This window comes from Telopea speciosissima, chromosome 7, assembly GCF_018873765.1.
Source record: "Telopea speciosissima isolate NSW1024214 ecotype Mountain lineage chromosome 7, Tspe_v1, whole genome shotgun sequence".
Classification (NCBI taxonomy): domain Eukaryota; kingdom Viridiplantae; phylum Streptophyta; class Magnoliopsida; order Proteales; family Proteaceae; genus Telopea; species Telopea speciosissima.
In genome coordinates this window covers 35816980-35839664 of record NC_057922.1, presented here as the reverse complement: position 1 = coordinate 35839664, position 22685 = coordinate 35816980, and the positions used below count along the sequence as shown (strand labels likewise).

Here is a 22685-nt window from a genome sequence, read left to right as displayed (position 1 = left end):
CTATAATTAGACCCTTGGACCAGATGGACCTCCACCCTTACCTTCTTTTGTATTTTGAACCTTGTATGTGGGCCCACAGGGCCCAAATATGATTTTAATGAGTTTTAGTGTTAAAGGCCTAAACTAAACAAGACTTAAGACATTAGCACTTGAGGTTTTAATGAGAAACCAAACAGACCTTAAGGCCCATGTTCTATTCTAAAACTAGCTTTAGATGTGTTTTTTGGTTAAATGGACTTTTAAGCTACGCTATCCAAACATGCCTTAAGTTACAACTAAGAGACCCTAGCCAAGCAAACCCCAGACTAAACCACATTTTGGGCCTTAAGCTAAGCCAAACATACCCTAACTAATTGGACCTAAGAACCTTAGCCAAACTGGCCCTAAGGCCCAACTTGAATTAAACGGATTCTTAAGTTTAGGGACCTAGGCAAACAGGCCCCAAGGCCCATTTTAGTTATTTATGGGTATGAGCTCTTTAGCTCATTCCCATTTCTCCCAATTGCTGAACCCGTAGAAGAGAGAAAGGAAGGAGGAAGAAGAAGAACGAGAAGAAGAAGATGAAGAAGAAGAAGGAGACAGGGGAAAGGGAACTCCCTCACTCACACTCTCTCCCTCCCCTCTTGCTGTCCGGATAAAGAAAGAAGAAAAAGAAGGAAAAGAAGGGAGAAGGAGGAAAAGAAGAAAAGGAAAGAAACGAAGAGGAGAAGAAGGAGAAGTAGAAGGAAGGAAGTTAAAGAAGGCTCACCTAGCCTTAGGTTTTGATTCTCCATTGGAGGTAAGTGATATTTTCAACTCTCCCTCTCCATTTCTCTATTTATTAGTTTAGGTTTTGGATTTTGAGATTGGGAGTAGCTTGGGTTCCACTTAGGACCCAATGCTCTTGTGTTGGGGCTTATTCTTAGTCTCTTTGGGTGCCATTGCACTCCCTTAATCCTCCCAATGGTGTGCCATTCAACCCAAGCCATGAACACTTAGGGATTTCACCCAAAAACCCAAGTTTGGATTGAGGAATTGGATATAGACCATAGATGGCTTAATGCATTGTGCCATTAGGGTTATTAGGACCCTAATTAACTTTAGGAACCATCCCTACAAGCCCTTGAAGCCATTGGGGGCCTTGGGAGCCAATTCGGATGAAGTTCGGAGTTGAAAAACTCATTCCTGCTACGAACGGACTCAGCGACGGACTCAGAATTGTGCACCCGCCCATGGATTCGACCCTCTCGGGTGTGTCTCAGGGTTCGAACGGATGCATGGGCGGACTCACACAACAGAATCCGTTCATGGATCCGCCACGTAGTTTACAACATGACCACTGTTCAATAATTTGGCCGTAACTTTGTCTATACATATTGTATCTACATGATTTAAGTTGCATTATAAAATATACTCAAAGGGATACATTTTCTATGAAGGAACTGTGGATCCAATCCAAATAAAAGACCCTCAAAAGTGGGCCCAAACTTAGCTGATGTGTTTTGACAGCAACTTTAGAACATAACTCTAATCCGGTAACTTCGCCCACATTGTGGCTGCTTGTGTAAAACTTAATAAATCTTATTGGGGGTTAATTACCACCTAAAGTGGACCCCTAAATACCTTAATTAATTGACATATCGAGGTGCCAAGGTTTACCCTTGATGCCCTCAAAACCCCTTTGCTGTCCTAAGGAACTTGTGACCTCAACCTAGAAACGAAAAATCCTAAGGAAAGACCAATCTATGGGACCTCCCAAGACCAATAAATGATATGAGATATTATGCCCTTAGGAAGGTTTAGGACACCCTCCCCTAGCTCATGAGGTTGTTGGATCTCAAAGAAGATGGTTGGGAATCAGACTGACTTAAGGATTTCATATTTGGAATTACTTGTCTATAACACTTGGGGCTCCTCTTGGGACCCGTCCACACTTTCTAACTTTATGTTTCACGTATCCCTAGGCTACCTAACCAGTACGGGAGAGCATATATCAAGGCAATCCATACCAAACACATGGAACGATATCCAAATTATTATGAGTGGATTTTGGGTGATGTTTGGGCTTGTTATATATATATATATATATATATATATATATATAATTATATAGATCATATAATTGTGCATGCTTGCATCCATTCTTAACATGTTGCATTCTTGCATATAAACTATGTTGGATATGAATTGATGAATTGTGGATATGTTGCTTTACTTTATTATATTGGGTTATAGTGCCGGGTATGCCGGTGCCGGAATCCCAAAATTATTATTATTGAAATCATTGTTTGCCATCCTGGTCTGCAAGCGTCGTGCCGTGCTGGTACCCGGGTACTAGATGGAATGGGACATTGATGCACCCGGAATACCTCTCGAGATGATAGGATTTGCATGTAGTATATTTGTGGCTAGGATTTATGCTCCCTTATGCTACGACCCTTGCCAACAGGGGTTTATGTGTTGGATAGTCTGAGCACCTGATGTCTGTGGAGGTGGGAGAGGCCATGTCATGGGTAGTAATGGCTATTGGGGTCTGCCACTGGGTGATCATGATGGCTTCTAACAGCGTAGGTCCCCTCGTGATAATGTAGGTTTCACTGGGGCGATAGGATAAGTGACACTCAGTGTCTCCCGAGTTATCACAGTAGCACATACCATGACTTAGATTGTTAAGTAGAAAATATATTTGACATTTCATGCATCATGGACTATATGTGAATGTGTGTATGTGCACTCCCCATCCCCTCACTGGCTCAGTGGAGCTTACCCCCGTTGCACAATCCTTTTTAGCTGTATGCAGGTGACATATGATGGTGATTTTCTTTTGATGTGGACTGATTGGAGCCTGTGATTCTGGACCTTGATGATAGCGTACACTCATGGTCTGTGCCATTGGGGCATGATTATATCTTCTTTTATCTTTTATTTTGTTCATCATGATATTGTACATATTTGGTAGTATTTCTACTGTTTCAATTTCTAGTAAATCTTTTGGGTCAAAATGTAAAACATTAAACTGTCTATCACGTAGACTTTGAATCCTTTGTATCTGTAACACTTTCTCCTAATTCTGATCTTTTGGAATAAATTATTCATTTACTTTATGCATTCTAATATTACTGTAATTTAATATTAGTTTAAGACTGTGAGTTGGTCACTGCATAGAGATCCTGGTAGTGGTTAGGATGTTGGTAAGCATCCTATCATACCTCTTTTATAGTATTTTATCCTTTATTGGGATGGGAGTGTGACACTTACTGCCTCAATTAACTCATGTTAAAGACTTGATGCTGATATGGTATTTGAGGGTGTTGTACCATTTTTATTAAATCTCCTTTGTATCATTTACTTCTTGAGTATTGGTATATTGTTGTTAATGGCTTGGTGGTATGCATTGTGATCGTGAGTCACTGCTAATGAGGAATATTGATGAAGAAAATTGTACAGATTTAATAAATGTTAATATCTCAAGACTTTTGATCTTATAATGGTGGAAGTCCTTCAATCACATAATATTTGAAATTTGAATTGTTTTTTCCTCTCTTTGTTCTTTACATCCTTCCATGTGTGATTCATTAAATTTTTATTGCAGACCTTAACTAATACAGTTTATGCAGATAGGTGAATCTTTAGTTCAAAAAGGAAGAGCACTTGGGTTTATTCCTAGGAGAAGACGGTTCGAACCCGTCAAGACTCATACAGCCTTTTCCATTTGGAATTTAATAGTTTAATCATTTCATATGTTTTGAATGACAAGCTTTTCTAGTTTTAGGACATACTATTTGTTAAAAGTTGTGCTTTACTTCATGTTTTGTTGCTGTGTGTTCAGCAAGGGATTATGATGGATTCCAATTCCCAACAACTGACCTTCAGTTTTTAAGTAAACTGTATGGTAAAGCTAATATATAGGCTGGGCAATGCTGTAACTCCTTAACTCTTTCTGCTGTGTGTGTGGACTAGCTGTTGACCTGGTACAAACACACACACATATACAAAAAGTAAAAAAAGTCATAAATCTTTTGAATTTGGAACTCTTATCTTTACTTGGCTGTTGGTGCTTGGGAATTGTAACACTGATTCTGGGAACCCATAAAATCTCTCTGATTTTTATGTTTGAGTTACTTGGCACTTTCTATTGTTCTCAGATTTTAGTTCCCTTTTGAAATACTAGATCATATGAAAACAACTTTGAGCTTGAATAATTAATATAATTATGCCTTTATCCCTAATAAAGTGTTTGTGCATGTAAGATGCACCTGGTTGTACACTTTTTGTTGCTTTGTCCTTATGGGTACTGTCATATATCATCAATGTGCAATGCAATCTCATGTTTTTATGGATAAGTTTTAATGTAATCTTATGTTGGACTTGCCATTTATTATAGTAGTAACTATTAAGTCACATTGTTTACAAAGATAAGTTGGAACCTCTTATGTTGGACTTGCATTTATTATAGTGGTAAGTCTCATATTGTTTACAAGTTCTATTGATCTGTTGCAGCGATTCTGTTATTGCTAAAAGTAAACCACATGTTGCGAGCACAGGTGATGGTGTCTCTTTGTCCTCACAACCTTCACCAGGATTTCAATCTACGTTTGACAATGCTAATTTTGGTGAAAGGTATATGTAGAACCCAATAGCCTCTAACTCTCTATGTTGAAGCTCATCAAGCTAATTAATTGCACTAAAGGGTCTCAAGCTTATTGAAAGATAACTGAGAGATCAGGCAGTACTAGTGTGATATATAGTACTAGTCCCAAAGGAATCCCTTGGCTGAAGTCATTAAAGGAGAAGTCCAAATGCTTAAGCATAGTATGATTCTGGCATATTGAAGAAGGAATGGTGCCAGTGAAGCTATTGTTGCTGATATCCAATGTTGATAGATTCCAAGCCTGTCCCAGGAATGATCTGAAAATCTCCTTGGAAGAGATTGGATGACAAATCAATAATCTGCAGAGACAAAGGTAACGCAAATGCAAGTAATTCACCTAAAAATCGAGGGTTTTTAGGTGATAACCTATGAAAACTAAATAGAGCACAAAAAAGGATATACTCACTAGATAGCAAGAGAATAACAACATTAATTGCAAAACATAAAAGGATATTCATACAGCTAAAGTAAATTATAGGAACTTGACTAATCTTAAGGAAATACTCACTAGATAGCAAGAGAAAAACAAAAAAATAGTGAAAGAATAAGGAATAGTTCATAAAAGAAAATAAAAGCAGAGTGAATATCTAAGGCATGAGAGTCTTGATGGACTCAAACCATCTTCTCCTGGCAACAAACCTAGGTGCTCTTCCTTTTTGAGCTAAAGACTCATCTATCTACATAAACTGTGTTAGTTAAGTAACACACAATTACTTTGAACAATTAATTATTTAGAACACTTATCAAGTAACAATGAAGAAAATAGAGGAAAGTAATTCATATAAGATAGTCGTTGATGTTGAGTACAGATTGTATACTAAACCAACAAAAATAAGATAGTCTTTGATGTGGAGTATAGTGTTACTCCAGCTACTAGAAAGGGCTATTACAAGCTAAAGCATAGACTAGACACAAACCAAGCAAAATAGGAAGGGCTATTACAAGCTAAAGCATAGACTAGACACAAACCAAGCAAAATAGGAAGGGCTATTACAAGCTAAAGCATAGACTAGACACAAACCAAGCAAAATAGGAAGGGCTATTACAAGCTAAAGCACATACACACTACACATAGAAACAAACCTCAGATTGCAGTAATTCTAGCAATATTAAGAAAGAAAACTGATGAAAAGATTTCAATCACTAATACAATCCATCCAAGAAATATCCCCAAGAAGATAACATTATAATTACTTTCCGATAGGAGGATTCCATATCAAGGTCCCAAATGCTTGAACCAAATCCCGACCAACCAAGAAACATTATAATTCTTTAGTTTCACTACTTATAACTCAATTGCTTTTCAAATGGTAGCAATCAATCATTCCCGATTGCTTTTCATAGTAGTAATCACACCTCCATATTCACCTCAGTGATTAGCACTTGAAGATACTCAATTTTCTACAACTCTTACACTTAACAATTGAAGAAATAAACTCAAACCTCTAGAGTATATGACAAATGATTCTCAATCACTAGAAACCTAAGACGAAAGATGATCCCAATTAAAGCCCAAAGTCTTGTAAAGCTCTTCCTATGTCCCTCTTAGATAGTTAGATAGAGGAGAGGAAACAACAACAAAAATTTGTTTAAGCCCAAAATTCATTTGTTTGTGGAAAGTCTTTCCAAACATCATAATGTTTTAAGCAACAAACCCATTAAGAAATTATAGAATGGCAGCCATTGTTAAGCCATCTGTGTGCATCCACTTGTGCTCAGTATATAATAGGGAAGAAAGATGATCGATGTTTTATAAGTTCAAACTGTTAAGTGACACAAATGGCCAAACTGGGAAGAGAGCAAGACAGAGCACCCACAAAAGGTTCAGAAGTCTAAACCTCAATCCCCAGATAGATTCAGACCCACCAAAAGCCAAAGACTCTCTCTCTCTCTCCAACCAAATCTTATTAACTACAATGGATAATGCAGGGTGGCCAAATTAGAGAGAGAAAGATAGGACACACAAAGGGTTCAAGTCTAAAGCTCAATCTCCAATTTTCAAACCCACCAAAAGGCAAGGAATCTAAACTCTTTCTCTGGGAACTTATAAACCACAATGGATAATGCAGGCAAATAATAGATTATATCCTTTGGTTGGGAGGGGGTAATAAGTAGAGGTTGTGTCTAGGGAAGTTAACAATGTAAAGAGTCAAAGAAAAGATCTATACTTCTTTTCAAGGTCCATCATTCATAAACATATCAATTTGAATTTCAAATAAAGGATTATGAGAATGGTAGCTGGAACTTGAGTACAATTTGTTAATAATCTCTGATTGGATTATTCAACTCATCCTAGACTAAGAGCAAGTTTGGATGGAAATTGATTTGGGTCCAAATCGATACATAAATGATAAAAAAAAAAAAAAAAACAAAAACAAAAACAGAGGCAATGTAAAGGAAAAAGAGATCGCAGGAAAGACCATGAGAGGGCAAAATAGCCATGGGGTATACCTGGAGTGTGGAGAGGAGTCGCCGCCTTGGAGGATAGGAGTCGCCGGAGTGGAGATAGGGTTTGGTCTGCAAAATAAAGGCAAAATCAGAACACAACTAGGTTAGGTCTAGGGAAAACCATGATTCTTCGACTGACATAGTCCCATACCTGAAGAGCAGTGGAATCGTCGTCGTCGCCTCCGACGCCTTGGAGGAGAGGAGTCTGCAAGATGAGGGTTTGGTCTGTAAAAGAAACCCAACGTCAGAACACAACTAGGTTAGGTTTAGAGCAAACCTAAATAAAACTTCGAGTGAAATACTCCCATTTACTTAAAGTACCAGGGGCAGAGAGCTTCGTTCGTGCGAGGAAGATGGACGCCTTCAAATATGGAGTTATGGTAGAGAGGGAGTTAGGGATTTAGAAACGGAAACCATGAGGAAGATGAACGCCAACGTAAAGATGTAGTTTACGATGATGAAAACCACCTCCACTGTCGAGTCTAGTCAGGTCATCATCGTGAGAGAGGAGCTCCACCATGGGGCTATGGTCAGGTCATCGTCTTGAGAGACCAAAGACGGGAGAGACGAGAGAGAATGGAGGGAAAATTTTGAAACAGATTCAAATAAAAGTGAAATTTTCATTTACAATTTAAATCGTTAGATCCTCTTAATCCACATGTCTTCATCGTAGGGGTGCACTTGACAAGGGTGCACTTGAGACGATAAAAATCCAGATATCACTATTATATTGTTAAAGAATGAGACAAAAGATTTGGTGGAAGACCACACTCAAAGCCTGTCAAGAATTCAAACACATAAACATCCCTATCAAGAACTCAAAAGCCGAAACGCCGTCTCCATTGATCCTATCCCATGTCAAGCAAAGACTAAATACATTGACAGAGATGCTAGCATGCAAGCATCTATTGGGCGGGAGAGTGATGACCTAAATAAAAATTGGAGTATGGTTTGAGGTATCAGTATCGTATTGGGTGATACATATCAGTTTGGCTAGTCACCGATCCTACTGATACAGTGGAAAATACACCTAAATATTGGATAATCAATTGATTTTAGACTAACTGCAGAGGATCAAGTTACATTTAATTGGTTTCTCTGGGCAGCTGCGAGGTTGGTGGGATAGTTATCTATCTGAATCAGCTAAACAACAAATCCTAAGCGCTACCAAAACTGTTACCAAGATGGTAATGGTACAAGGAGAAAATAATACTGTCATACAACAAGCCCAATATTCAGAACAAAATGATAGTGTAAACACTCTAGTCTATACTCTTATAACCCATTTTGTCGGTCAAACTGAAATATTAAGAGATAAGACAAGAGAACAATTAATGAATCTATATTGCCCATCTATGTCACACTTTAGATGGTATAAGGATATATTTCTCACCAAAGTCTTCCAGCGAGATGACTGTAACTCTGAATTCTGGAAAGAAAAATTCATTTCTGGATTACCTCCGCTCTTAACAGAAAAAATCAGAGTTCGGTTAAGAGAGAAAAATATGGGACAAATACCTTTGGCTGACTATACCTATGGTGAACTTGTTTCAGAAATACAACAAGAAGGTCTTCAAATCTGTACAGATCTTAAACTTAAACGACAGCTGGAACGAGAGCGTCAAATAGGAACCAGGGAATTAGGAGATTTCTGTGAACAATTTGATTACCAGAAACTCAAAATTTCGGGACGCACAAAGCATCCAAATAAAAGTCAACCCTATAAATCATATAAAAGACCTTTCCGACCAAGGAATCAAAGAAATATCAAATATAATAAACATTTCCCTAATACCAATAAAAATGATACTATTGTTCAAAATAAACTAAAGAAATTTTATAAAAATCCCTTGCGAACTAATAAACCCCCTGTCTGTTATAAATGTGGGAAAGTTGGTCATTTTAAAAATCAATGTCGAGTAAAAGCAAAGATCAACGCTTTAGAACTCGATGATAACTTGAAACAAAATCTATGCAATATACTCTTCAATACCTCTGAATAAAAAAATGAGGATTCTGATCACGAAATTAATCAGCTTGGGCACGATGAAGAATTATTTATGTCAGCTGATTCCAGCTCTAAATCTGATTGTCAGTGCAATCCATATAAGGCTTCTCTCTACATGAATGGATTAAGTATAAACACGTTAACAACAGAGGAAGAATATTTTATCAAAACTATTGATCAAATCACTGATCCTTAGGTCAAAACAAAGATGTTAACTGATTATATAAATCTCATAAAATCTCAACAAACTAATAAAACCAATAAATCTAAGCTTCCCGAAAAGGTGGATGAATATAATTTTAAAAACATTATAAAAAGACTCCAAAATACTCAGATAAAGCCTACCTCTTCCAACAAATCATCTATAGTCGACCTTCACAGGGAGTTGAAGGATTTAAAAACTGATGTCGTTTCCCTAAAACAACGAGTTCAGGTCCTGGAACTTACTGCCCAGCAATACCTCAACACTCCTACAGCTGAGGCTGATGAAGAAGTGTTTCATAATATGTTCGCCAGCGAAGGGCAGCTTTCTGAAGGACAATCCTCCCAAGGCATTCACTCGGTTCATACTATCACCTCTCAGCGATGGTATGTTTTGATCAATATAGTAGTTCATCGTGAATATACTTTTAGTGCCTTAGCATTAATCGACTCTGGGGCAGATTTGAACTGTCTAAAAGAAGGACTGGTACCTTCACAATACTTTGAAAAAACCACTCAGAGGATGACTACTGCAAGTGGATCCAAGATGAATGTTAATTATAAACTCTCTAACACAGTCATTTGTAATGATGGGATATGCTTAGATGCACCTTTCCTTATGATTAAAGAACTCTCATCCATGGTTCTATTAGGAACCCCATTTCTTTAAAAAATATATCCCTTTAGAGTTGATCATAGAGGAATCCACACTACCATACACAATCAACAAATCACCTTTGCCTTTGTAGATAGGCCAAAAGAGCATGCTATAAATTCTTTACACAGACAAATCAAATATAAAGATAAATTTATTAATACCCTTCATTCTGAAATACAACAAAAGACCATAAAAAAAAAGCTTGAGAATCCTCAATTACAAGTCTTCATAAAAGCTTTTCAGCATAAACTTGAAAGAGAAGTCTGTGCAGAAGTCCCCAATGCCTTTTGGAACCGAAAATCTCAAATTATGACCTTACCATATGAAGATAATTTTTCAAATTGTTCAATACCCACGAAAGCTCGAGCCGCTCAGATGCCAACGTCTCAGCGAGAGACCTGTCAAAAGGAAATCAATGACCTTCTCGCTAAAGGGCTAATTCACCCTAGCAAATCTCCTTGGAGCTGTACGACCTTCTATGTAAAAAATAAAGCTGAGATAGAACGCGGAGCACCACGACTTGTAATCAATTATTCTCCATTAAATAAAGTCCTTAAATGGATTAGATATCCTCTACCAAATAAACGAGATCTTCTAAATAGGCACCATGCGTCATACATATTTTCAAAATTTGATATGAAATCAGGATATTGGCAAATCCAGATTGCTGAACAGGATAAATACAAAACTGCATTTCTTGTTCCTTTCGGTCGGTATGAATGGAATGTGATGCCATTTGGATTAAAGAAATGCACCTTTTGAATACCAAAATATAATGAATCAAATCTTTAATCCTTACTCCAGTTTCATAATAGTTTATATTGATGATGTCTTAATATATTCCAATTCTATTGATAAACATTGGAAGCATCTTAATATTTTTTTAAAGATTGTCAGAAATGCAGGATTAGCGATTTCACCTAAAAAGGTAAAACTTTTTCAAACCCGTATAAGATTTCTTGGCCATTATATTTCTTTTGGGTCTATTCTCCCCATAGAACGAGCGATTCAATTCGCTGATAAATTTCTAGATGAATTAACTGAAAAGACCCAATTACAATGGTTCCTAGGAAGCCTAAACTATATATCCAACTTTTATAAAGACTTAGCCAAAGATGCCAAGCCTCTTTTTCTTCGGCTTCAAAAGAACCTTGTTCCTTGGACGGTTGACCAGACTACGGCAGTCCAACGGATAAAGCTCAAGGCCAAAGAAATCCCCTGTTTGTCTTTAGCCCAACCAGATCTATACAAAATAGTTGAATCAGATGCATCTGACATCGGATATGGAGGAATTCTTAAACAAAGACTTCCTTTGGGCAAAGAACAATTAGTAAGATTTACTTCTGGGACATGGATCTCAGCTCAGCAAAATTATTCCACTATAAAGAAGGAAATTTTATCTCTTGTTCATTGCATCACTAAATTTGAAAGTGACTTGCTCAATAAAAAATTCTTGGTACGTATAGATTGTAAAGCAGCTAAAGATGTTCTTGAAAAGGACGTAAAAAATCTTGCTGCTAAACAAATATTTGTTAGGTGGCAATCTTTACTCTCCATATTTGATTTTGATATTGAATATATTTTGGGAGAAAAGAACTCTCTGCCTGATTTCTTAACTCATGAGTTTTTGCAGGGACAAAAATAAGCAACTTGTGCCTACCTTTTCAGGTATCCTTGCTACCCCTGATAAAAGCAAATCAAAGGCTATTCAAGGCTCACCATCTCCTCTCTCTTCAAAAACACCACCTTCTCCTTCTTACCCAAAACACCAATTTACTGAAATAGCCACCATCCATCTTTTCCCCATAGAAGAATACCATGTTCATCATAATCTAACCCCATCTCAAGTAGCCACAGCATATTTCATTGATCAACCTATCCATGGAATAAAACCTATTGAGTTTTATGAACAAATTCTCATTGAAATCGGTTGGGTCAATATTACCCATACCTTCTCTGATGCCGCCAATACCACTAAATCATACTCCAAATTTCTATACTAAATATAAAATCTTTTAATGACTGGGGGACCGATATATCCACCGAAATGTAATTTCTAGATCCTTCTGCAATATCCTATACAACATATACCTACTTTGATTATATCAAAGCATGGGAATAGGTACTCACATACCAAAATATATACGGAACACATTCTTGGTATATCCAGTTCCGCTTGCAAAACTTTATATCTCATATACCCTGTTACACCCGTACCCCAGATATTCCCTTATACCCGGGGCAGTTTAGACCTTTACCCAATGGGTAATGCCTTATGACCATAGTCAACCTTGATGACCTTAAACTGAAAATAGTATAATAAGAACCCCCTCAAAGTTTTGGAGGTGTGGGCTAAAGCCCCGCCACTTTTCTTGAAGTTTGGGCCATGACAGCAACACCGGAGTCACGATCGGATCCACTGCTGGTGAATCCGATCGATAATCTGCCCGTGCTGTCATCAGCATTTTTGGGTTATTTTTCTGTGGGACCCACACCCCATGTCCCAGACCCCCTAATTGAACCTTGGACCCTGTGAACCCCTACTCTTGTCATGGATTGGTTGTTTGGACCCTGAAGTGGGGCCCACAAGGCCAAACTCAAGTGGATAATGAGTTTTGTACACCCTAACCCAAACCAAACAAGACCTAAGGGCTAGTAAGTCCAATGAGGCTTGGACCCTACCCAAACAGACCCTAACTACCTAAATGGACCTAAAGGCCTATGACTTGGACCAAACATGGCCTAAGACCTAGCCCAAGACCCATTTAAAGCCTAAGGACTAAATTACATTCTATGACCCCTAACCAAACACACCCTAAGGACCCTTCTACCCCCTTAAAACTAAAAGAATCCCTCCCATTCACTTATCTCTCCCCCTCCCCAAAACCGTGGAGGAGAAGAGACAAGAGAAGAAGAAGGAGGAGGAAGGAAGAGGGAAGAAGTAGGAGTGGAAGAGGAATGAGAGGGTTCTCCCCATTTCCCCTGTGATTTTGGTAGAATCCTTGAGCTTGGACTGACCTAGAGTTCCATTGGGACTCAAGGTGGAGCTCAATCCCTAGTTGGAGCTCTAATGGAGCTGACCTAGGTCTGTTTTGAACCCTTTGGTGCTGCTATTGCAGCCATTGTAGGAGAAAAACCCATCTCTTTGGACCAAATTAAGACCCAACCTTGTAGGATCTTGGATGCATGAGCTCAAGCCTAGGTTCTAGTGACCCTAGGAATGCTTAGACACCCCTCGCCTGTTCCTGAGATGCTAAGGAGCTCCAAGCTCCAAGCTTGAGTTGAAACTCCTTGGAATCTCGGAAGAGACTGTCGATGGACGAACGATCGGATCCATCTATCGTGGTACCGCCCATCAATCCCTCCAGTATAAACCCTGTGTGTTGGCCTGAGCGGATGAAGGCACGGATTCACTCTATTTGCCTCCGCCCGAGACCTGTTACTCTCGGGTCTGTCTCAGAAAATCGAACAGATTCAGGGGCAGACCCAAGAAGCACATCCTCCCGTGGATCCGCTCCCTTTTATGATTGTCTCAAGTGTCGAATGGATCAACCACCAGACTCAAGTAAAAAGTTTTGCTCATGGGTCCGCTCGATCTGACCTTATCTTTTGGCCTAAACGGAGTCAGGGGCGGATTCACCTCTGTTGAGACCGCCAGTGAGTCTGCTTGTACTGTCTTGGTTGAAACTTGATTTTAACCTTGAGGGCCTAGCATGGGACCCCTTTATACTTGTTTTAATGCCTTCTTTTGTATGTTAGGTTGGTGCACCAGTGAGATTCATGTGAACCATGCCGGATGCCACCCGATGTTTGATGAGATTCATGCCAATCACATCGGGCGACACCTATGTTAGGTGAGTGGGTTCTGGGTGACTTTGTTGGGTTTGATTATTATATAATTGTTAATATTAAGCATGCTATCTTATACTTATAAGCATTGTGCGCATTGCATCTTATTCAATTATGAACTATTGTGACTATGATAGTATGCTCACCATTGTGCCGAGTGTGCCAGTGTCGGAACCCCAATTTATTTAAATTATGAAAACTATTGTATGTCATCCTGATCTGTATGTGCCGTGCCGTGCTGGTACCCAAGTACTAGATGGAATGGGACGTTGATGCACCCGAAATACCTCTCGGAACGATAGGACCTACATATAGTATATCTGCAGCTAGGATGCTTGTTCCCTTATGCTATAACCCTTGCCAACAGGGGTTTATGTGTTGGATAGTCTGAGCACCTGTGGTTTGTAGAGGTGGGAGAGGCCAGGGCAGGGGTAGTGATGGCTATCGGGGTTTTCCACTGGGTGGTCATGATGGCTTCTACCGGCACAGGTCCCTTCGTGATAATTGAGGTCTCACTGGGCGATAGGATAAGTGACCCTCAGTGTTTTTCGAGTTATCACAGTAGCATATACTTGACCGATAGATTTGTGTGTTAGGTGGAAAATGAATCTAACATTAGCATGCATCATTCTATTTGATATTGATTGTGTGATGTGTGCGCATTCCCCTTTGCTCCCTCACTAGCTAGTGTAGCTAACCCCATTGTACAACCTCTTTTTAGTTTATATGCAGAAAGCCTCTTGACGAGCACCGTTGGATGTGAATCAAGTGGAATTGATGACTGTGACTTGGATGTAGATGTACACCCAAGCATTCGAGCCCTTGGGGTGATTGTTTATTATTATTTAATTTCTGTATTCATTCCACAACCATGTATAAACTGTATGTTTACTTATTAGGAGAGATTGAATGATTACGAATACTGTTATTGTACTATGTGTTATCATTAGAGAACCGATGCTCTATAATTTCACATATTTGAATTTAATTTCGCTTCCGCTAACTCTGTAATTGGAACAATTTATTCCTTTCGGTACGTTCCTTTCTGTCATCATATGATGATGACAGGGTGGACTGTGGCTCGGGACACTGTATCTGTGATCCTAGTAGGTGTTGGGATGATGTGTGATTGTCCCAGTCATACCCCTATGTGGCAAAATATCTTACATCGGGATAGGGGCGTGACATACCCAATTGGTTCAAAAATTGGTTCTATATATGGGGTTCGACGAATTCGGACTTCTTTCCTTTCCCCCTCAAAGAATCCATTCTTAAATTCAAAAAGTATAATTCTTCTCTCGATCCTCGTGATATCAATATACAATTTCTCATCCTATATGAAATACCATGGATCATGAAGTGGAAATACACCATACTCCCTGATGATGACCAAGCATGGGATTACATTCCAACTCTTTATCGTCAAGTTTTCATCAAATGGTGGGATAAATTTAATATCTCTCGACTCGTCCCTAGCAAAATCTCACTTAAAAAGGGAATATATTCTGATATATCCTCTTTCGGCGAAAGCTCCAGTTCTACCCCTCAGCAACCTGACGGCCTTACCTCCACCATTGCATCAATTAGTAAAGCAAATCCCAATTGGACCCTTGAGCAGATTCGTCAAAAGATCCTTGATGCCTTTTTGCCAGAAGACGACAAAATGTCTACCTCTGAAGAAACAGTGGATCTTGCCAATGATACAGAAGATACCTTTCAATTTGCACAAGGACAAGAATCTCCGCATATTTATTCCACGTCATCCAGCACTAAGGGGAAAGGTCGTTCAACATAATTTTGCATATGACAAAAGAGGAAAATAGGGTCTTTCAGACCTGTGGAATGCCTCGTCAGATGTAGAATTATTGCTTCACCAATAAAGTTGAAATATCTCTTCAATAAAGCAGTGCGTCGGTGGATCTTATCTGTAGCCTAAGCGTCGGTGGATCTTATCTCAAAAGGCGTCGGTGGATTTCACTAGCTTTGAAGTCTGCGGATTTGAAGACCCCTGAAGTCCGAAAATCAAGCCTATATAAGACATGGCTGGGAAGAACAAGATAATCGATAGAAGAAGTTTTAATTTTCCTTTCCGCAAGAGTGTTTTGTCTTTGTATTCTCCTTGAGCGTTTCAGTCAGTAATGTTGTAGTAAGTTGTGAATTGTATGCTTTAGTGAGTTGAAAATTTGTATGAAATCTCAGAAGATCTTTGATATTATCTCTGAGGTTTACGACCAGTTTTCCGGTTCTATGTTGTTCAACGACCAGTTCACTATCGGCATCCCAGAGTGCTTTTGGTCGGCTTGTTATTGTATGTCTCCCCATTCATACCAGTACTTTAAAATCCATATGTAAGTTAAATCTTTATTTCGAATCTTTTATTCATGTTATGTGTGCAAGATTTGAAGTTTGATTTACAATTAATCAAAGAAGATATTCATTTTACCTCAATTAATATAGATAGATTGTTCACTTTATATGCTCGTTCTCGTCCTTCTGATGTTGTAGCTGTTTTGTTATATATTATTGATTGGCAAATAGATCTGCAAATGATATTTGAAGAGAAAAGCGACATAACTCGGAAAATCAATCTCCTACTCTTATGAAACTTCATATATTTAAACGTATTAAATTACTTGAACAGGCTATAATCCTAGAAAAGGAAGATATAAAATATATTCAAACTAATATTTATGATATAGAAAAGAATATAGAAATCCTTAATAGAACATTAAATCATCTGCAGCAACAGGAATTACCTATATCTTCCACTTTCAATACTGAGCTATCTCGACAATGGGATAGGCTGGTATTCAATCATATATTTCTTGAAACTCGTTTTGAGACACTTCAAGATTTTGAGCATGAACTATATTATTTAAGACTCGGATAAGCAGTATTGTTCTCGCTGTTCTATTTTCTGCTGTTCTGTTTCTTAGATCTTGAGATATAGCATGGTTTACCAAAAAAATATATTTAAGAACCAATACTGGAACCTGTCTACCCATTAGTTAATGATTTTGAATCCTAGGTTTGGAATTGATTAGCTTATGGGTTTGGTTCTAATCCTAACCCCTTAGGGGCGGAACCGAAAGAACCAGATCAATAGCTCATAATTGGACCGATTGTCAACCTTAGGTGTGTCCACCCTTTTTTCTATTTTTAAATAGTGATTCTCTACATATTTAAGTTTGTTTTAATAACATCTCTTTCTATTCCCACATTTGTTAGGTGTCCCCAAACTTTTTCCTATTTTTATTTTCTTTTCCACTGCCACATTATTTAAGTTTATTTTCTGAATGTAGCTAGAGTGCAACTAAAGGGAGACCTAAAGATTCTTAAAACGGTTTACCCCCCCCCCCCCAAAAAAAAAACCCTCAATCCTAAGTCCTCTCTATCTAATAGCTTAGGTTTTGAAAAGTTGTTTCTTGCACGATCCACTTAAGCAAGTAAGGGGGGTGACCCAAATATCTGGCGGGTAAACCCAAGGTCACCCAAATTTTGTGTAGAGATAATTCTAATGTCCCCTTCTCGCATATTAAATTTCAGTTCAAATGGCATTTGTCAAGTGGCAACGTAGGGCTCTCGAAAATCAAGCATTGTGAATCTTATTAGAGGGGAAGGGAAGGGAAGGGTGGTTGAGCCGTGGAGAGAAATAAAAGTTATTTTTTCTTTATATGTGTGTAGCAGTTAAGGATGTCAACGGATCGAATTTGGTCGGCTAGTGACATTATCATATTCGTATCCAATTAGTTTTTGGATGGATTCAGATAATATCTTATTAGTTTTTAGATGGATTTGGACGTGGATCATGTATGAATTTTCGACTATCCATTGACAACTTCACCATTTTTTTTTATTTTTTGTACTTTTGATTTTATCTTGTATTTATTTTAATTGATATATGATTCTATGTATCACAGTGCATAAGACAATATATATAAACCAATAGAAAATGTACAAAAAGAATCAAATTATTTTAACTTATCAAATTATAAAAATAAGAAAACAAAATCCAATAAGGTAATTAACTTAATTGGATAGACAGACATAGATATATTTCAGACATTTACTATCGAATTGCTAAATGAATTGGATAATAATCGATCGGATAGACCAAGGTATTAGCATATTTGTCGATTAGTTTTCGAACAGATTTGAATTCTCCTAAATAGATAGGAACACGAATCGAATACAAAATTTTCAAACCTCATTGACATCCTTACTAGCAGTACTTTCGAAACATTTTTTTTATCCATATCTTTATCCAACACTGAAAATAAATCTATCCATAGTCGTACTTGAAACCGTTTGCCATAAACATAAGATATACATCCAGAATAAGAAACAAAAAAAAATATAGAAAAAAAGAAGAAAAAAAAAATCAGAAATCGAAACTAGAAAAGAAAAAGATCAGAGTTGACATTCCTAACTAGAAACATATTGGATTGAGAACTGAGGAGAGAGACAGAGAGAGGAGCTATTAAATTGCACCTGGTACGTGTTGGGTATATATCATTGGATATGAACCCAAACCCCCTCGCTAGGTATATCTTGATGAACCACGTATAGAATATAATACCCAGGAGGTGCAAGGAAAGCTGAATTTGGAGCCCACACGGCCATGCCATACGACAATTTCGACACAGGCAACACATGCCCGGTATTAAGCATCAACACCCTCTGGTTCATGGAATAGGAGTGTGTAGTGAAAGATGGAGACACCATGCTCACCTGTACCTTCTTTCTATTCACCTTAGTAGTAGTTGTATTCGACACTGAGAACCACATTGCCAATCGTTGCCCATACCTTAGCTTAGTATATGACGCCGGAGCGGTTATCATCGGCCGTAATCCCAAATATTCCGAATCCAAATAAGGAGGTGAGAATGCCTCTAAGCTTAATTCCGTCGGATAAAGAAAGCCGGTGAATTTGTAATACTGATGAGGATTACTTCCTCCCACTAGAACTCTTCCATCACGTAGTAAGATTGCAGTGGAATGGTACATACGTGGAATGGAAGATGGGTTTAGTACTTGGAACCGAGACGAATCGGCCGGGTTATTGGGTAGGTACAGCACCGGGTAGAAAACTGGATCTCTACCCATTTCCCAACCCGCAATCCCCCTTGCAGCACCGTTGATGATCAAGACTTTGACCGTTAGGGAGTAAAGTCATGTCACCCATCACTCTAGCTAAGGGCATTGTCTCCATGGTCCAAGTCGGATTCGGGTCAATAATTTGGATCCTTCCACATGTCTGAAGTGCTCCAATAAACTTCCCAGAATTGGCTTGCTGGACTGACCCCACGTGGAGCTCCACCACACCACAGATGAGAACCTCAGCTTCCACTAATAAGTTTTTGTTAAGCTTTAGTGTTAGTGGGAGCAGAACTGAAGAGCCCGTGCACACATCAAACAAGTGAGCACTCGCATTCGTACCCTGACATCATATGTCTATGCATACCCAATGCGACGACCATATGATAAGGGTGCCCAGCCCAAACCCTAGTCGCGACTACCATTTTAAGTAAAACTTACGGACACATAATGCTCAAAAAGTTTATATCGCATGTGATAATATTAAACTAAAATGTATAAATGTTCAATACAAAGGTGAACCGGGTTGAATCGGACCGAATCAGGTTTGATGGACACACACTTGTCCAATAATCTCCCACTTGTACATCAAAGCCAATTCTCCATACATTTTAAACCCATGCCCTCCATGTGTTTCTCAAACACTCCTGGTGACAAACCCTTTGTCATGGCATCTGACACATTTTCAGTTGTGTCCACTTTGGAGATACTCACGTCGCCCTGCTGGATAATCTCTCTGATGAGGTGATACTTCCGCTGCACGTGCTTGTTCCTCTGATGAGCCTTAGGCTCTTTAGCTTGTGCAATGGCCCCTCTGTTGTCACATAACAGGGGAATGGGGCCTTTGACAAGATCAAGGACTACTCCAGAAATGTTAGGAACTTCCTAACCCAAACACCTTATTAGCCGCATCACATGATGCAAGGTATTCATAAAAATAGGGATCGATTGTAGATTTCTATTTTATACTCCTCTATACAATGGCACCTCCACTCATTAGACTCGTAACAACTCATAATACCTACTGCATAGCAAATGTCTGGCCTCGTATGCAACATGGGGTACATTAGACTTCCTACTGCTGAGGCATAGGGAATCCTCTTCATCTCTTCAATGTTCGTCTGAGACTGAGGACATTGAGATCTGGAAAGACTGACTCCATGCCTGAAGGGAACACTTCCCCTCTTGGAGTTCTCTATACTAAATCTGGCTAGGACTTTGTCTATATAGGTAGCCTGTGACAAGCCTAGCATCCTTTTCTGGTGATCTCTTATAAGTTTGATCCCAAGGATATAGCTAGCTTCACCAAGGTCTTTCATCGAAAACATTGTGGATAACCACTGTTTTACCGATGAAAGGAATCCTACATCGGTACCAATCAATAATATGTCATCTATGTATAAAACAAGAAAACATACTGCTCTCCCACTGATCTTCTTGTAAACGCATGGTTCATCCATGTTTTGATCAAAACCAAACGATTTGATTGATTGATCAAACCTGATGTTCCAGCTCTTGGAAGCCTGCTTTAGCCCATAAATGGACCTCTGTAATTCGCACACCTTTCTTTCTTCCTCCAAGGAAGAGAACCCCTCTGGTTGTTCCATGTAGATTTCCTCTTGAAGGAATCCATTCAGAAATGCAGTCTGCACATCCATCTGTCAGATTTCATAATCAAAGTGTGCAGCGATAGCCAATAAAATCCTGATGGATTTCATCATCGCCACTGGTAAAAAGGTTTCCTCATAGTCTATACCCTCTTTCTGAGTATAGCCCTTTGCCACCAGTCTCGCTTTGAATCTTTCAACCTTTCCATCTGTGCCCTTCTTCCTCTTAAAGATCCATTTACATCCAATTGGTTTGACGTCAAGTGGTGGATCGACTAGAGTCCAGACCTTATTGGAATGCATCGAATCGATTTTAGAGCACATTGCCTCCAGCCACCTAGTGGCATCAACATCCTTTAGAGCCTCAGAGTATGTCATCGGATCATCATCCGATTCAACCGATACCATGTGGAACTCTTCCACAGTTTTCTCTTCGGTTAGAAGAGTAAGCCTGGTGGATGGTCTAATAGTCCTCCCACTGCGTCGAGGTTCTTCAGGTGTTGGTATTTCAGTGGGTATGCCAATTGGTCTCACTTCAGGAAGTGACGTTTCTGAGCTATTTGATAGCTCTTTAATGACTACTGGTTCGGACCTCTGGGTCATCATTTCTTCCTCCAGAAATGTGACGTGTTTACTTACAATGACCTTCTGGCCAACTGGGTCATAGAAATAATAGCCTAGCGTGCCTTTGGGGTAGCCTATGAAATGGCATCTTGAAGTCCTGGATTCCAACTTGTCTGTTTGTTGCTTTCGCACATCTGCTATGCAACCCCATACCCTAAGGTGTTGAATACTGGGCTTACGCCCTTTCCACAACTCAAAGGGTGTCTTGGTTATAGACTTGGATGGAACCCTATTCAAGATGTAAATTGCCGTTTCTAAAGCATACCCCCAGAAAGAGAGAGGCAGCTCACTATAAGTGAGCATCGTCCGGACCATATCCAATAGGGTCCTATTGCATCGTTCGGATACACCATTTTGTTGTGGTGTGCCTGGATTAGTTAGCTGACTAACTATCCCTTGGGATATGAGATGATCTTTAAACTCATCTGATAGATACTCCCCTCCACGATCTGATCGTAAGGACTTGACGCGTTTATCGAGCTATCTTTCGACCTCGGCTTGGAATTCTTTGAATTTATCAAAGGCTTCCGATTTCCTACGCATCAAGTATATGTAACCATATCTAGAGTAATCATCGGTGAATGTGATGAAGTACTTATACCCATATCTCGCTTGTATGTTTATGGGTCCACACACATCAGTGTGTATTAACTCTAACAGATCTGTGGCTCTAGTACCTTTATTGCTAAAGGGTTTCTTGGTCATTGTACCCTGAAGGCATGACTCACAGATTGGGAATGGTTTCACCCTCAGACTCTCTAAGGGTCCATCCCTTACCAATCTACTGATTCGGTCCACATTAATGTGACCTAATCTTAGATGCCATAGATATGTTGAGTTCACTGGAGCTGCTTTCCGTTTCAAATCAACATTTGTAACAACATTCGTTCTAATAGGGCAATCTAGAAAATACAAACCACTTTGCATATATCTGGATGCCACAAAGGAATTATTAAAAAGAATAATTAATTTAGAATTAAAGTAAAAACTATATTCGTCCAAAACAAGTTTTGAAACTGAAATTATCTTCCTCTTGAAAGAGGGTTTATAATAGCAATCCTTTAAAACTAAACAAGCAGAACTAAAATTTAAAATAAAAGTTCCCACAGCTATCGCCATGGTCTCAGCTCCAGTGCCCATCCAAAGACGCACCTCATTTCTTTCCTGGTTCCTTGTCTCCTTAAACCCCTGCAAATCATTGCAAATGTGAACAGTGGAACCACTATCCACCAACCAACAATTGGTCGGTTCAAAAGATAAATTAGACTCATAAAGAACGTGAACATCACATGTACCTTCTTTAGCAGTCTCTGTTTCATCCAGCTTCTTGTCTTTCATAGTAGCCAAGTAAGCATGACAGTTTCTTTTTCAGTGACCCTCCTTCTTGCAATAGAAGCACTTGCCTTTGCCTTTATTGCCAGACTTCCCACCCTTGGGTTTCAGGGTCTTACCCTTACTTTCCTTTTTCTTCTTCTTCCCACTTGAAGAAGGCTTTGCCTCAGTTGCATTGACCTCAGCCTTGTCCTTTTTCAAGGACTCTTCAGCCTCTACCAGTGCATTAGC

The 22685-nt window shown here is 39.0% G+C and overlaps 1 protein-coding gene and 1 pseudogene across 1 annotated transcript in view; one reads left to right on the top strand and one right to left on the bottom strand.

Annotated features, from left to right (window-relative positions):
* LOC122668926 (acyl-CoA-binding domain-containing protein 4-like) overlaps window positions 1-17165 on the top strand; it is a 54023-nt gene extending 36858 nt beyond the window's left edge. The window contains exon 21 of the mRNA XM_043865506.1: window positions 17142-17165. The gene's annotated coding sequence lies outside the window, so the exon portion shown is untranslated. The remainder of the gene's footprint in view (window positions 1-17141) is intronic.
* A 1141-nt stretch (window positions 17166-18306) lies between these two features.
* On the bottom strand, window positions 18307-22460 carry LOC122668509 (annotated as a pseudogene).
* Window positions 22461-22685: the final 225 nt, after the last annotated feature.